This window comes from Platichthys flesus, chromosome 22 (assembly GCF_949316205.1).
Source record: "Platichthys flesus chromosome 22, fPlaFle2.1, whole genome shotgun sequence".
NCBI classification, from domain to species: domain Eukaryota; kingdom Metazoa; phylum Chordata; class Actinopteri; order Pleuronectiformes; family Pleuronectidae; genus Platichthys; species Platichthys flesus.
Genome location: NC_084966.1, coordinates 3,046,866 through 3,063,110, shown reverse-complemented (window position 1 = coordinate 3,063,110; position 16,245 = coordinate 3,046,866).

Here is a 16,245-nt window from a genome sequence, read left to right as displayed (position 1 = left end):
AGACAATCACATGTGTAAGTGAAGTAAGTAATCTTAGTAGTGTTACTGTATTAAACTCTCATGTGCAATCTTTTGAATGTTCATATTCTAATATTCTCATATTCTCATACTTACTTGTCTCTTGCTGTAATATTGCAAAGTTCCCCATTGTTTGACTAATACAGGATTATCTTATCTTATCTTATCTTATCTTAAACTCCACACAAATATTCAGTAGTGAGATCCCCTGATGGTCACAAGCCCTCAGTTTGTTGAACTGAGTGTGTTCTGAGATGTGTGTCCTTCAGAAGTAAAGGCTTGCTTTAAATCCCTCTTGTTTATAGGCCTGTGAGTAGTGTCACCTTGAAACTACGAGACAGGGAAGATGACTTCACTGTTAAAGAAAAGCTCAGTAATGTAGAGAAATTGATCATTAGAAACAAGATAAATTATCTTATTAGCCCTTTATTCCCTCGCGACTGCAGAAAGAGTTCGATTTTGAGATTCAATATTAGATTATGTTAAGGATTCCTTTTGCAGTGGAGGGAGAAGCAAAGAGCAGACGAGAGAGGCAGAGCAAACACAGTGATGGAGGAGAAGTGGGAGGCACATAAAGGAATATTATTGTTTCTTCTGCATGCTAATGCCGGAGCCAGAGATGAGACAGAGCGAGGCAGGAGGAGGGAGGCAGACAAAGCAGAGGTGAGCAGGTTTAGGGAGGGCGAGTTGCTGTGTATTCAACCAGAGAGGAAGGAGGGATGGAGAGACAGATAGAAGGAAGTGTGGCCTTGTTTACGCTCCATCAGGACCATAATGAATGATGATGAGGGGGAGACAGGAGGAGGAAGAAAGGAGAGGGCAACAGATAGCGGGGAAAGAGATGGGAGCAGATAGAGGTGTTAATAAATAGATTTACTGTTACAGCAGGAAAAACCTTCGGGCTCTGGTTTAACTCAGAGACACAATATATGGAGGTCAAAGGTCAAGTTCACAATCAAATGTGCCCCTGGTTGGCTTGCATTGGCCATAATGCATAGTGTGTCTTCCCTTAAGGTTTATCTTTTAAATAAATCAAATACTTCCTAGTAATCTAATATCTAAGACCCAGTAACTATCACAAATGACACGAAGGAGCTCTGATGCAAGTGAAGTGATTCTGTTGGTAATTCTCTGAAACCTAAAAGCTACAGAAGCTTTTGATGTAAACATAATGTAACTTTATCAAGGGCGTTTTTTATGTTCCGACTCTGCTCCCACTCCAGTATTGATTTCCAGTGGAGGAATAATGAACGCACTCGACAAAATGTATTAATGTTCTTTATGAGCTGACAGATCCAGTTTGTATGGGCACAGGCTTCTGATTGTAAGCAGATGGGAAACTCCAGAGACAGTCAGAGATGAGCAGCAGAGTTTTCAACCAGCCTGAAGCTGAAGAAAGTGCTTGCACGCCTTCATTTTGTCTCACTGGTGAGGAATAAGAAATTGCCCACTAGGGAGGGTAATAATCTCAAACTACAGATAAAATGTACAAAATGTTCTGTGTATTTTCACATAATGTATTCTCTACTTTAGCATGAATGTCAATGTTTTAATCATTATTAAGATTTTTAGGGGATTCAAGTTTTAAAATATAAACTGAGAGAAATGCAAAGCTCACAACTCAGCAGCTCTCACTGAAAGGTCTTGGATCCCTGAGAGGTGGGTCCCTCCTGTCAAAATGGCCCCTTGTCCCCATCTCATCTTATTGACTGTGACTTTTCTTTGATTATTATTTCTGCCTTGATGACCTGTTGTTAACACACAGTACCAGATGGTTGTCTGGTGCTGCTGTGGTGTAATAAATGACTCTGATATCAAACTAATGAGATTCTCTAACCTCCGAGAGGAAGAACCACAGCACTGTAAAACACTGTCATCCCAATCTGCAGAAGTTTAAACACATGAGGATGACGAATCCAAACTGAATATATACATTTCAGTGTGAAAGTTATTAGGAGGGTTGGGGCTGCAGGGAGGAATACCCCCCCCCCCCCCCCCCCACACACACACACACACACACACTCTGCAACAGAAAAGCATTTAAGCAGAAGTACAATAGTTCTCATCTCAGTAAGACCATGCACTATAATATAAAATCATGTCCTGGGACATCATTTTTTCTCACTGTCCGTGTCCTGAAGCCACTGACTCATTGCCACACGTGTGTCCTCGGCAGGAGAGGGAACAGAAGAAAGAAGAAATATTGAATTGGGAGCTGTTGCTGCTTTTACTCAAGGACCGACATGAACCAAGGAACAGTGCAGAAAAACGTCTCGGCGTGAAGGTTGAGTTTGGATAAAAGCTGTCACACACCTGGAGTTAACTTTTACTGCTTCACTTCAAATTCTAGGATAGGCAGCGGAAAGGGAATGAACAGGCAGAACGTTGTGAAGAACGTCTGAAATCGAAATATCAACATGTATACTAGAGTTGCTAATGAACATTATTATATTACTTTAATAATTATATATGGAGATATGAAGACCAAAGTGATTCACAGCAGAAAGACGTCAGTAAGGACTCAGTGCAGGATGGAGACCTTGACGTCTGTTCAATAAGACAAAGCACATGAGGTCAGAGAAGTGCACAGTGAGATCTGACCAGGACCATCAGGAGTTAGAGGTGTTCAGAGGGGAGGGGTTATCAGAGGAGATGAGTCCTCGGGAGGGGCTTGAAGATAAAGAGGCTGGATTCACCAAGTTTAAACTAAAATGTCCACAAACAGGCATTTTGAGTGGAGTCCAGATTTGAAATGTAATATGAACCTCACTGCTACCGTTCTTTTTTGTTTACACACATTCATTTATTTTCTTTGAGTCGACAGAGGCAAAACAATCCTGGAGCAACAAATATTATATTTCCGCTTGGAGAACAAATTTCATCTCCCAAAAGGTATTTTATCTTATTTCAAAACACTACAGACAGCGGCACAGCTGGGAATTGGCAGAGAGCCTGCTGAGATAGAGTGGTTCTTCTGGGACAAGGGCACACACTGACCAGTCGCTGTGTGAAACCTAAATCATCACATTGTCCCCTGAATCAGGTCATCGGCCTCAACATGTCCTCAACATCAGAAACCAAGATGAGATATATGAGGTATTAAAACCAAACTAGATGATTTGCATGTCAAACAAGGGAATCAGCTCATTTACAAATCAAATGCTTCCTCACTGTGACCACATCCTCATCTCCACTGAGACCGAATGTACGCTTCTCTCTCGACCTCGTGTCCCATCCTTCAGTTTGCATGTTCACCAATATCCATCAGAGGGCTGAAGATTACAGCAAAAGAAAAATGTAAAACCCCCCCATATGGAGCGAAGCCCTGCTAATAAATATGAATGAGTCCCTGTGAGTGGAGGGACTCAGTGTCTTCCTCAAGGACACTTGAGTGGCTGCAGGACGCTGTTCAGGTGAGACACAGGAGATACTTCTCAGTGCAGTGTGCCGTTGATCTACACCGGCGAATAAAGTATTTAAGTATTTCACTTGAGTAAAAGCACCAGGAGATCAATATGAAAAATACCCTGAAGTTCTGAAAGCCCTGCAATCAGACTGACACTCGGTTACCATACAAATTGAAATTGGTCCCACTCGTTCCAGACATGAAACTCAAACAGAGCAAGGTTGTGTTTATTCATTAAAAGTCAAACTCAAGTTATTTCAGATTTAATATTTTGTTGCCGTCAGATAATAACCAAAGTGTTTTTAAGCTTCTGCTGAGCATCAATACCAAAAGTATTTTTTTTTTTAAAGAAGAACTGGATCCATTTTCTATCTGCTACTAAGTTAACATAATGGACGAGTGCAAAGTATAAGTATACATTTAATGTCTGTTTGGTTACAGCCGCTTTTCAATATGCACATATTACACAGTGTAGAGCAACAGATCTGTGCCAGAGAGAATTCATTATTCAAATCAACACCGACTGTAAGTCATAAATACCGATGGGATGTTTGTTCTCTTCAACTAGGATTGAACAGTACTTCAAGAGGCTTTGGTTTCGGGTTGGTACATGACTGAAGACGTTTGGTGAATTTGATTTGTTCATACACTCACAGTGAAGTGGCAGGTAGAGTGTACACAAAAGTACACAAGTAAACACAAAACCTATTGGATTACCATGAAACCAGGTGGAAGGATGCAGTATGGGTCCTCACAGAACTCATTGGTAGTGCAGCTCTAGATCAGGGGATTGTTTTCACTTTCTTTCAGAGTGAAAGTCATTTCACAGATTTCTCAGAGGATAACTCATGGATCCTGATGAGAAAATGCTGGCATATTAAGGGGACTGATATTTCTGAGTGTGTGCAATTTGGTGCAAATCCAGAAAATCGGTATCTAAGGAATTCAAATGTGCAGCTATGTGCTCTCTGAGTAAATTCTAGTTTCAATATGGGTGCAGGAAAAACTTGAAAAAAGACTAAATCTACTGCAAAGTTTCTCCTCTTCCTTCTGCCCTATGTGTGATGATGGGTTATTATGATGTGGGCTCATTAGCATATTTCATATCCTGCTGCTGAGCGTTCGCACCTCTCTATCTGTCTCCATGGGCAGCGGAGAGAGAGACAACACACAGGTGCTGAACGCTCGCTGAGGGTGGCTCCACAAGGGAACGCAAACACAACACTCACTGAGGAAAACATACACAAACAACACCCACTTAATCAGTCACCACAGAATGCACACACAGCCATCAGTCAGGAGAAGAGCTTCAAAGACTGTGGTAACACATCTAAAATGAATGAAGGCCCGCGCACACACCAGCACGACACACACTCGTACATGCAGTCTGTCAAGTCATCAAAGCTGCTTTCAAACGTGTCGCACAGCGTTCAGTCAAACCGCACAACACATCACACACAAGTGCTGCTTTGTAAGACACTTGCATTTGCACAGAGTGATTACTCCGAAAATCTACAATCATCAGAAGCATGAAATATGCAACAATGTCTCACACACACACACACACGCGTGTGCGTACGTGAGGATTTTTTTTATGTGTCAGAGCAGGAGTTATAAAGCAGTGGGAAGGGGAACAGGAGGAGAGTGGGGGTGAGCAACTTATTCTTTTCCCTCATTCTCCTCTGCCTGGTTCACCAGAGGGAGTTTTGGTAGGTGTACGCTCACACACACACACACACACACACACACACACACACACACACACACACACACACACACACACACACGCTCAAAGGCTGAATGCAGACACATGCAGCACTGGTACTGCCACAGCAATAATTCGATTTCACTTCAAAGAAACATGGCGTTGTTTCGGTGGGAGACCAAACTAAAGCGTGGTTTCCCACTAACACTGGGAGGGTAGCGACTGGGGCTGCTCCATACCAGACCGCTCTCCTCTTCCCCCCATTAGTGTGTTGCTGGCAACGCCTCTGTATCTGTGTATGGACATATTTGATATCTGACAAATATGTCCTCAGTAATTCATTCTAAATAAAACAAAGCAAAGTGATAACTATAAATGTGTTGTGTTAGTGTCGGATACTGCAGGACACCTTACAGCAGTGTGTGTGTTGCTTAAAATAATGATGTTGTATAGTGACAATGACAATGCCATTAGACAAACTGAACTCTGACAGGACGGTATCTTGCTCTTACATTCCCTCATCACTTTCTTTCTCTCTCTCTCTCTCACTCACACAAACACACACATACACACATACACACACACGCACACACACACACAGACACCTCGACTGGCAGCCTGTCAAATAATGCTGTGTGCATTTCAGAGAGAAACAGCCCCTGCTTAATTACTGCCACACTAATTGAATCCCAGAGTGAGTGATGTATGGGGATAGGCCTCTGTGACAAAATGAAAATGAAATATTAAGCCCCCAAGTAGATAATCCATTTAGGAATGTCTGAGAAACGAGAAGGATTAGTTAATGCAGCGCCATATGGCTTGTCTGTCAGAAGACATCAATGCTGTTTGAAATCAAAAGTGTTTTTATTCTTATTCCCTTTTTTCTTTTTAAAGTTCTACTGAAATTCTTGAGTCTGTGATAAACTCAACAAACCTGCCTCGGGAACATCTCAACATGCTGTCAGTCTAATGTGCCTGCTTAGTTAAACACTGTATATGTGGGATGAGCTGAGGTAATGTTTGTCTCAGTGGAAGATTGTGCAAGTGGAAGTGAATGCAGTTGTTCTGGGGTGGATGGTTTTTACAAAATAAATCAAAAAACACAAGTTAAGTGAACGTAGCTATTTTGAGTGGGTATCAGACAGAATCTGAGCCTGTGATTCAGACTGAGGTTGATAGCAGATACATCAATGCGACAACGGTTGAATCCTAATCCCTATTATTTGTTATCTGTCGAAGAAGAGTGATGAGAGACCTTCAAAACAAAACAAACCCTTCAAAGGGATTCAGAACTGCACAGGACAAAGTAAAGTAAAACTAAAGTGGTCTAAACTAAAGTCCTCAACCTCCTTATCTCAGGGAATGACTGAGTGATGAGTGATACCTGTCGTTGAATTCATTTATTAAACTTCTTAAAAGTTACCGTTTTGTCGTGATCCCTCCTCACTGCAGGCGACACAACAGGCCCTCCACCAATTGGCTCATCTTTTGCCGGGGGGGACGCACCTGCCAGAGGAGGGTAAGACAGGAAGCTAATGTCCGCAGGTGATCTATGAACAGGAAGCAATAGCAAACTCACTGACTCACACTGTCAGGAGGACTACAGCTTTCTGCAGGTACACACAACCCCACAACCACACACAACCACACGCACACACAGGATATACAAAATACATACGTACAAGTGTCTTTCCATCATCCTCGACCCAATGTAAGTGTTTTCCTGTCACTTTATCTGCTGCTCTCATCTTTTCTTCCTTCCCCTTCAGCCTTGCATTATCTATTAGCCCAACCAAATCCTTGGTCCCCCCCCCCCCTCTGCCCCTTCATGTCCCTCTTTCTCTCCACATCTTTTCGCTTCCTTCCTCCATCTTCCCTCTCTCCTCCCATCCCCGATCCCCCCCCCCCTCCATTCTCTCCCCAGCAGGCTGCAGATGGTGCTTAACGGACACATAACTGACTATAACTGCCTCGTGAATAATTCCACAGGAAAAAGGTGAGCCATAGGACAACCAGTGGGCACACACACTCACATATATGGAAGCTATGATAAAAGAGGGGGATACTTGGAGAAACGTGTTTTATGATTTATTGAAAAGACCACTTTGAGATCTGTCTTGTCAAAAAAGACATGTTATAGGTACTTTAATACTGGAAAATGGTATGGTATATAAAATATTTGAATACTGAGGAAACTGAACTGGAATCTGACATATCCATTAAGATAACCGGCCTAAGCTTCTTGGCTGAAAGTGTAGGTAGGGGCACGTGGAAGTACAGGGTAGCCATGCGTGCTGTGTGGGCGCCATTAGCATGCACACAGGCCCTCACACTGGTCAACTGTTTCAGGCTCATGTGGTTTGATTTATTAAATGGGAGATATTGAGGCTTTTCAGAAAGCTGGGTGTACATTTCAAGGTCGTCCTGGTTATTGTAATATAATCAGTGGTGAGAATATCCATGGATCAGCAGTTTGAGAGGAATCTGATTTATGTCCATCGAACAGAGGATCCTAAGGGAGCTAAAGGAGTTTGCTAATATTTTACCTGAAGTGAAGTCATAATAGAGACATCATCACCATTAGTTCTACTTATTGCTGCTCATATATCTTTTACCTGCTGAGTGTGTAATACCCAGTTACAACTTATAGATTTAACTAATTAAATATGCACCAGTTATAAAGACAGATTAACTACAAAGGGGTTGAACTTCTATAGCGATGTCTAAATGTGCATCATAAAATTCCCTTTGTTCTCCACGAGATATGAAACCCCATCTTTTTATGAGTAGGAAAACAGCTTATTAAACTGCTCATGAGAAGCAATAACACAACTAATGAGCCGTTCAAGGAAGAAAAGGACAAAGAGTCCTATCACCAACACCATCAACGTGACAATGTGGCTTTCCAATTAACAGTTTGTTTTCCAAGTATAAAAAGGTTTCCCTTAAATTGCAGGTGACCTTGTTAAATTTAGTGTTTTAAAAAGAAAGCTACAGCTGCTGAAAGTGAAACATGAAAACATTTGAAAGGGAGGCCTATAGCTGTGTGTGTGTGTGTATGTGTGTGTGTGGGGGGGGGGGGGGGGGGGAGCTGCAGAGTGGGATGAGTTAGTGAGGAAGAAGAGTCGAAGGTCGCGGCCCATGAAGTTCTGTTTCTGTTCACTGGCAGAGCAAAGCGACAGAGGAGCGAGGGGGGGGCATGAGGAGTTCTCCCTCTCAGCACACGTCCACTGCACGTCTGCAGGGTGGCGCTACAAGAAAAGTTGGAAGATCACCAAAAGCTGCTTTCAGACATGCTCTGAAGTTTTCCTGAGATTTTCCAGCGGGGCTGAATGTGAGATTTCAAAAGTCTTTGTAAGACTCAGAGTGTGTCAGAGTGAGCCCACGCAAGAATACAGCAGGAGCTTGTCCAGACAAATGACAGTGTTGATGTGTCAATGACTTTTCTTGACAGATGTGAAACTGGAAGAATACAAATCTCTCAGCATGAAAGGGAGAAGTCATACATGAAGCAGACGCCATCAAAGATGTCAACTTGGAAACACAAGAGTCCTTTGGTAATTAGGAAGCTGAAAACAAAAACGAGTTCCTTCAGTCTTCTGAAGCTTTTTGCTTTTATGGTGAACAAATGCATGCAGGTTGATACACAGCCAATGAGTGCATCAGAAGATTTTGCTGATTAACTTCACAGACGTGGAACTTATCAGTGAAGTGGGCTAAAAAGCTGGAATCAAACCTGCACACTGTTGGACCTGCTTCACACACACACGAATAGCTTTGATTTAGAGTCTGCTTTCCACCCATCTGTTTTCTTCAAGTCATTATTCAACTCAAATATATCTCCTATCTAATCTATCTTGAAAAGTGTAATTTGAGCGCTCCTATTTATCTCACAAAATATGATTCACTAAACCGGTCTTTAATATTCCCGCTCTCGGCTGATGATACTTGGCTTCCTCATCTCGCTCCCCACACAGCACAGGAATCACATGGATAATGGAAGAGCCTATTAGCAGCACCACACCCCCCGTCATTTCCTCGCGGAGAAGACATTAGCTCTGGGAGGTATTGATTCTACCAGGGCACGCCTCATAATGGACTCCACAGATGAAGACGGCTGATAAATGATTGCACTGTTCATTCAGAAGGATGCCACCTGCAGAGTACAACACAACAGTAGAGAACAGGTGAATTGTTCCTTTAAACAGGGAGGTAGTACATTTCCATTATGTAGGAAGTACAATGGGTAATTTGTAACACAACCTTCAACTATACAAACATTAAGACTCAGCACATGTTGCCATTTGTAATCAACCAATGCAGAGGCCACACCCACTGTTGAGAAAGAGAGAGAGAGAGAGAGAGAGAGAGAGAGAGAGAGAGGATAAGTGAATGCAGAGAGACCAACAAACCCATTTTTTGCTGCTGTGTATATTTTTATCCCTGTGTGTCTGTGTGTGTTTTGTCATTCTGTCTTATTATTAGCATATTTATGTTTTTTCCTCTCACACAGAGGAGGTGTGCATATTTGCTTCTGTGTGTTAGTGTGTGTGTGTGTGTGAGTGTGTATGCTTTCTAACTTCTGAGGTGCAAGTGTGCCTCTCTCAGTCTGCATAATATGTGTTTGTGTTTAGTTCTCTCTCATAGTTAGTGTTTGTGTATGTCTACAGCTCCCGCTGCCTCACAATGTGCCAGAGTGTGTGTGTAAGGATTTTGATGTGGTGTATGTGCTCCTGTGTCTTGTCTCTCCAAATGTGATTGTTTGCTTCTGGCATTTTTTAATGCCCATTTGTCCAAGTTGTTTGCTTTGAGTGGTAAAACTGACTGAGTACAGAGAACAACACGATCTCATTTAGAAGTTATTGAATCTCTGCAGCAAAAGACAAATTCCTCCTCGTACCAACTAAATATTTTTACATCTCAGATTCACTGGAAAAAGCTACACCCTAAAAAATGTGACCAATGGTTACTCAAAAAAATTGTGGCAACAAAGTGACAAGTGATATAATTGAGTAGATTTTAATTACTACAACTTTGATTAAAAAGTATTGAATAATTTAACTACATTTAAACATAAAAAATGATTTATATTTACTGAATTTCCAGTGGAAATGTATTTATATTAACTGAAAATTTGCTGTAAATTGATTTATATTTACTGAAAATCTGCTGTAAAATGTTTTACATTTACTGAATATTCGGTGGAAATTGATACATTCTTACTGATAATCTGCTGTAAATTTATTTATATTTACTTAAAATCTTCTGTAAGTTGATTAATATTTACTGAAAATCTGTTGGAAATTGATCAACATTTACTGAATATTCGGTGGAAATTGATTCATTTTTACTGAAAATCTGGTGTAAATGTATTTATATTAACTTAAAATCTGCTGTAAATTGATTAATATTTACTGAAAATCTGGTGTAAATGTATTTATATTTACTGAATAAACTGTGAAAATTTATTAATTTTTACTGAAAATCTGGTGTAAATTTATTTATATTTACTGAATATTTCGTGAATTTTTATTTATATTTACTGAATAAAATTTGTATAACCTTACTAAATATCGGGATATAAATGATTTGGATTCACTTAATATAAACTATATCAACTAATTTTAGCATATTGTTCAACACAATTACACTGGTATTCTTATTTATATCTACGTAAATTTAATTCAAGTATTAAATTGCTTCACAATACTTTAAATCAATATATTCAATAATATTGGATGTCACTTTGTTGCCATAATTTGTCTATGTCTAATCCATTCAATACCATTACTTATGATGGCACAATTTACTTCAGTAGGATCAACAGATCACCATGCATAACAAGAACAGCAGATAAAAAACATTTATTTGTGCAACTTTGCTTAAACATGTTAATTCAACATTTTTTAAGTGCAAATGCAAAAATACAATAAAATCTAGAGAAAAACATTATGCAAAACATGTATATGTACAATAGGGATACAATTTATACCGCTAATCTGGGATAAGGTCTTGGATACTTTTTCACTGCAAAAATTGGACTCACTTAAAATTTCTCAGTAAAAAAATTCTAATTTGTATCCCTAGTGTTCACAGTGGACAAAGTTTAAGAACAGTTGCATGGTAAAAAACATAATGCCCCTCCCCTCAAATGAGTATGGTTGGGTAAGGACAATCTCTCAACACAGAAACTGTGGGATTTAACAAAGCCTTGAAGCAAAACATAACAAGTAACGTTAAACTTGAATAGGGACCCATTCAAATGAAAGGAGATTTGTTTTGTCAATGTCTAAACTGTTGATGTTTTGCCATTGACCTAAAAAACTTCCCTCCATTTTGAAATGGTCCCTTTTCTTCAAGTTTCTCTAGGATAAGGTCTTGGATACTTTTTTCACTGCTGAAATTGGACTCACTTAAAATTTCTCAGTAAAAATTTAAAATTTGCATCCCTAGTGTGCACAGTGGACAAAGTTTAAGAACAGTTGCATGGTAAAAAAACATAATGCCCCTCCCCTCAAATGAATATGGTTGGGTAAGGACAATCCCTCAACACAGAAACTGTGGGATTTAACAAAGCCTTGAAGCAAAACATAACAAGTAACGTTAAACTTGAATAGGGACCCTTTCAAATGAAAGGAGATTTGTTTTGTCAATGTCAAAACTTTTGCTGTTTTGCCATTGACCTAACAAACTTCCCTTCATTTTGAAAGGGTCCCTCTTCTTCAAGTTTCTCTAGGATAAGGTCTTGGATACTTTTTCACTGGTAAAATTTCTCAGTAAAAAATTTCAAATTTGCATCCCTAGTGTGCACAGTGGACAAAGTTTAAGAACCGTTGCATCGTAAAAAACATAATGCCCCTCCCCTCAAATGAATATGGTTGAGTAAGGACAATCTCTCAACACAGAAACTGTAAGATTTAACAAAGCTTTGAAGCAAAACATAAAAAGAAGTTAAAAAACATTAAACTTGAAGAGGGACCCTTTCAAATGAAAGGAGAAACTGTTGATGTTTTGCCATTGACCTAACAAACTTCCCTTCATTTTTTATCTAGTAGCTTGTTCTTGAGGCTGTTCACTTTTGGGGACAGCTTTGAACAATCCAGTTCCAGGAAGAGTTTCTGGAAGGCTTCGAAACTGTACCTGAGCTCCTTAGGATAGGCAAGATTCACTGCATATGTCAGTCCAACGAGCATGGAGCAAGCCCTTGGAAAATTTGTCAGTCCAATCAGAACTGTTACGCTTTCCACCACAATTCCAACTTTTTCGACACCCTCTGACGTTTTAATCTTGAAGATCTTCATCTTTTGGTCAGCAAGATCCTGCGACACACTGTCTTCATCAGCATCCTGAAAGAGCAAAAATATTGTTTCTCAGACTATACAGCCAAATGTGAATGTCCTAATTGAACATCTCCCCAAGTGCATCAAACCCTTTGGACAATAAAATCTATTGAAATGGGCTGTCAAAGCCTATTTAACCATTTATAAAAAAAAAATCTGAGATCATGTTATTGCAAAAGTATATTGCCATCCCAGATAACTTTAAAAGGATTAAACCAGCTGACCAACAAATTATACAAATTCAATGACACCAGAGATGATGATCTGAACTGTAGATATTTGTAAATTCAATTCTAAAATGAAATCAATGGATACGCATGTTTTGATATTTATCTTATTTTACATTGACTTACAAAGGTTGGTCACATGTCAACCAATCTTTATAAAGCACTGTTAGCTCATTATTGATTCTTGAAGTCGACCACAGCAACTGAATCAACCCTGCTCCTTCTGTATCTCTATAAAGGTCTCTCTCAACTGCTTTGTGAATAGTTCTTAGGAAGAAACTCCTAGCTAGGAACGTTTAGGGCTACATTATAAAGACAATAAGTTACTGATAACTTTTGAATTCTGCCAGCTGGTGAAACAGATGGATGGGGAGGATTTAGTACTTTAAAATTCCCTAATGGAAAACAAATGTACAATGCACAATGATTACCTGCATGACTTCACAAACCTTAGTAGCTTGCAAAGAATTACTGGGAGTTACTTGTGATTGTATTTTGACCTTCCCAAGACATACAAAGGGGGAGAGATGAAAGAAATAGTGATCACCATCTTTATATTTGATGTGTTCTTCAACTTACATCATACTCTTTTAAGATTTGATCTGTTGATTCCCCGAGGTAAACAATCAAACAACGAATGACAACATCTCTGGATACGTTGATGCTAGGATTGCTTGGAGCCTGAAATGACAAAAATAAACACTATTCAAGTTCATGGTTTAAGAATCATAGTCAACATTTTAGAGCTTGCTTTTTTTATGGATTAAACAAACATGACATAAAATGTTATTCAGTGAGCTTTAGATATGTTGGCAGGCAAATTGTGTCACCTTTGGACAGAGCCAGACTGTTTCCCCCCCTTTTCTGGTTTAAGCTGGTGTTGTGAACCAGATAAGACACAGGAGGGACATACAGTCTAGATGTAAACACACATATGTAGCACTTTATTTGTGAATGATCACAGCAGACCGTCTTTTCCTGACCCCCACATGAATCTAAATGGACTACAAAGAATTAGAAACAACTTTTAGATCAATGCAGCTCAATAGAGCACCACACACCTCTGACCTAATTAATCAACATATAATTGAATGTACATTTTTCCAACAATGTCAACAACAACTGATTATAAACTTGAAAAATTCAGTATCTAATAAAGTTGCCGTTGATTGTATACTTCAAAAGGTATGCAGTTATTTAATATTCTTATTGTAGAGAATCCCAGACAAACATTTCCTCCTGTAGATTTAAGTAATAAGCAAATGAAACCAGCAGTTTAATCTCAAAATGCCTAAAATAGAATATCAGCAAATATTATACTAATTGAAGGATACCTTGAGTAGAATAGCCTGCAACCTCAACCCCATGGTTCCTCCCTTGGACTGGAAGAGGTTCAGAAGCTTGGGAGTATATTCATCCAGCTTGGACATGAACTTTGATTCCAGGTGCACCCTTGTGATTCTTTGAAACTCGTCCTCAATCTAGAAGACAAATTATGAAACCAGCTTTAAAGCCTAAAATATTACAAGTGTACATATTATTCTTCAACATTTTTAAAAGCAAGAAGCCACCTAACACAAAACATACATTTTGTATGTAAGAGCTAAATATGCAAAACCAACAGACCTTGGGGCTAGCTTGCTTTCCTCAGCACGGCGCTGAAACTTGGCATGCATCTGGGGGAGTAACGTGTATTCAACGGGACAGGCTCCCTCTCTCTCGCACGCCCACTCACACAGCAGAAACCTCCGGTGAAGGGAGCTACGTGGCTAATGAAATGTGTGCGTTAGCTTAGCTTCCCGGCCAACTATTTCTCAAACTCCGCAGAAACTAAATAAAATTCACCAAGCCCGCCTGTACTGTTTCATTAACCACCCACACTGACGTCGGGTATTGTTGAACCCTTAGTTCGCCGACTTAGATGCGAAAATAGTCCTTGGTTTTTCACACTGGCCTGCTCTACCGAGGCGAGCTAATGCTACTTAGCATCAGCTAGCTTCTCACTCATTCATTTAAATGCCAATATATAATGACAAGAATACCACTGGGATCAAATATAACTAGCAGAAAACACAAGGCAAGCCAGCAAGAGTATTTACTCATTAAGCAGCAGCAGGTAACAGCAGCTAACTTATCATGTTACACTATTTTAATTTTAAACTTAAATTATGAGTCTGAAGTATAAGTTAGCATGCTGGCTAAACCTCCATATAGAGTGACACATCACTTACCTCAGATGCAGATGAAAGAGGCTGAGCTGAGTTGAAGCCAAGTGGTCAAAATGCCAGCAGCCAATCAGAGTTCTCCTGTCGAAGGTGTCGAATCAGATCCATCAGACCAGGTGCTCCAACACACACTGAATCATGTGCTCACCTCTCTCTCTCTCTCTCTCTCTCTCATGCTCCTCTGATGTTTTTAATCACTCAAACTTAGAACTGATCTCAAACAAAGAAAGTAAACATCAGTCCTGTTCTTTTCCTAATAAATTGTGATAAGTGATGGTGTATATTGTACAAGTATGAAGTAAGCGCAGGTGAGAGGGGGAGTGAGGAGGGAACACACTCCGACAGAGACTCTGACGCAGACAGAAGTGGCATCGATGCAGAGTCGTCCACGAAATTCACACAATGACAAGTACGCCTGCATAGGTCACGTGTCCCCAGCCTCATGACTCTTGAAATTTGTACATAACTTTTCATAAGAAATCTTACGAACCGTTTCATTAGACCATGTTGCACCTCTACATGTTTGATAACTCAATACCGCAAAACAATTTTTAACTGCTGCAGCAACTTGGTTACACATCACAAATAATTGAAAAGAAAACGGCAGTCCCTGTAATATGCGGCAGATCACAACTGATGTGGCTCAAAATGCCTTTGGCGGAAGTGTAACATTATTAAAACCTAAGGCCTCACAATGAGTAAAATTGATCAAATATCTGGAACTTTTGACTTTCCTAAAAATTACAATTAAATTCTACTAAGCAATTCAGAGCTGATTTTACTCTGTCACAAATTAGTAAAATTCAATTAATAAAAAAATCTTATTTGTTGAATTCAGCTCACTTTGATTCAAAACTGCACAAAGTCATTTTTATTATATAAAGGTTACTATTATTTATTTATTAAATATTAATTAACCCCAGTCCCACTTTTTAGAGTGTATTTTGTTTTCATTTCTCTTCATATTTGTGTGTGTGTGTGTGTGTGTGTGTGTGTGTGTGTGTGTGTGTGTGTGTGTGTGTGTGGTACAGTAACCTATATGGCTTGAGGGGTGTGTAGACTAGATGAAGGGTGAGTCTCGTGGATGCAGAAAGACCTTCCTCCACCTCAGAGCGCGCTGCCTCGTGTTTGAACGCCCCTCACAAAGTGAGTCTACCACTGTCGCATAGCAAAGTGTCCAGAATCAAACAGGTGAGAGGAATGAGGATGAGGAAGTGTTTAGAGTTGAGAGGAAATAGCTAAACAGATTTGATTGTGCTTCTGTACCTGAACAACTACAGTGAGAAATTCAAATGTCTGCAATGTTTCTGTATTTGATACTATT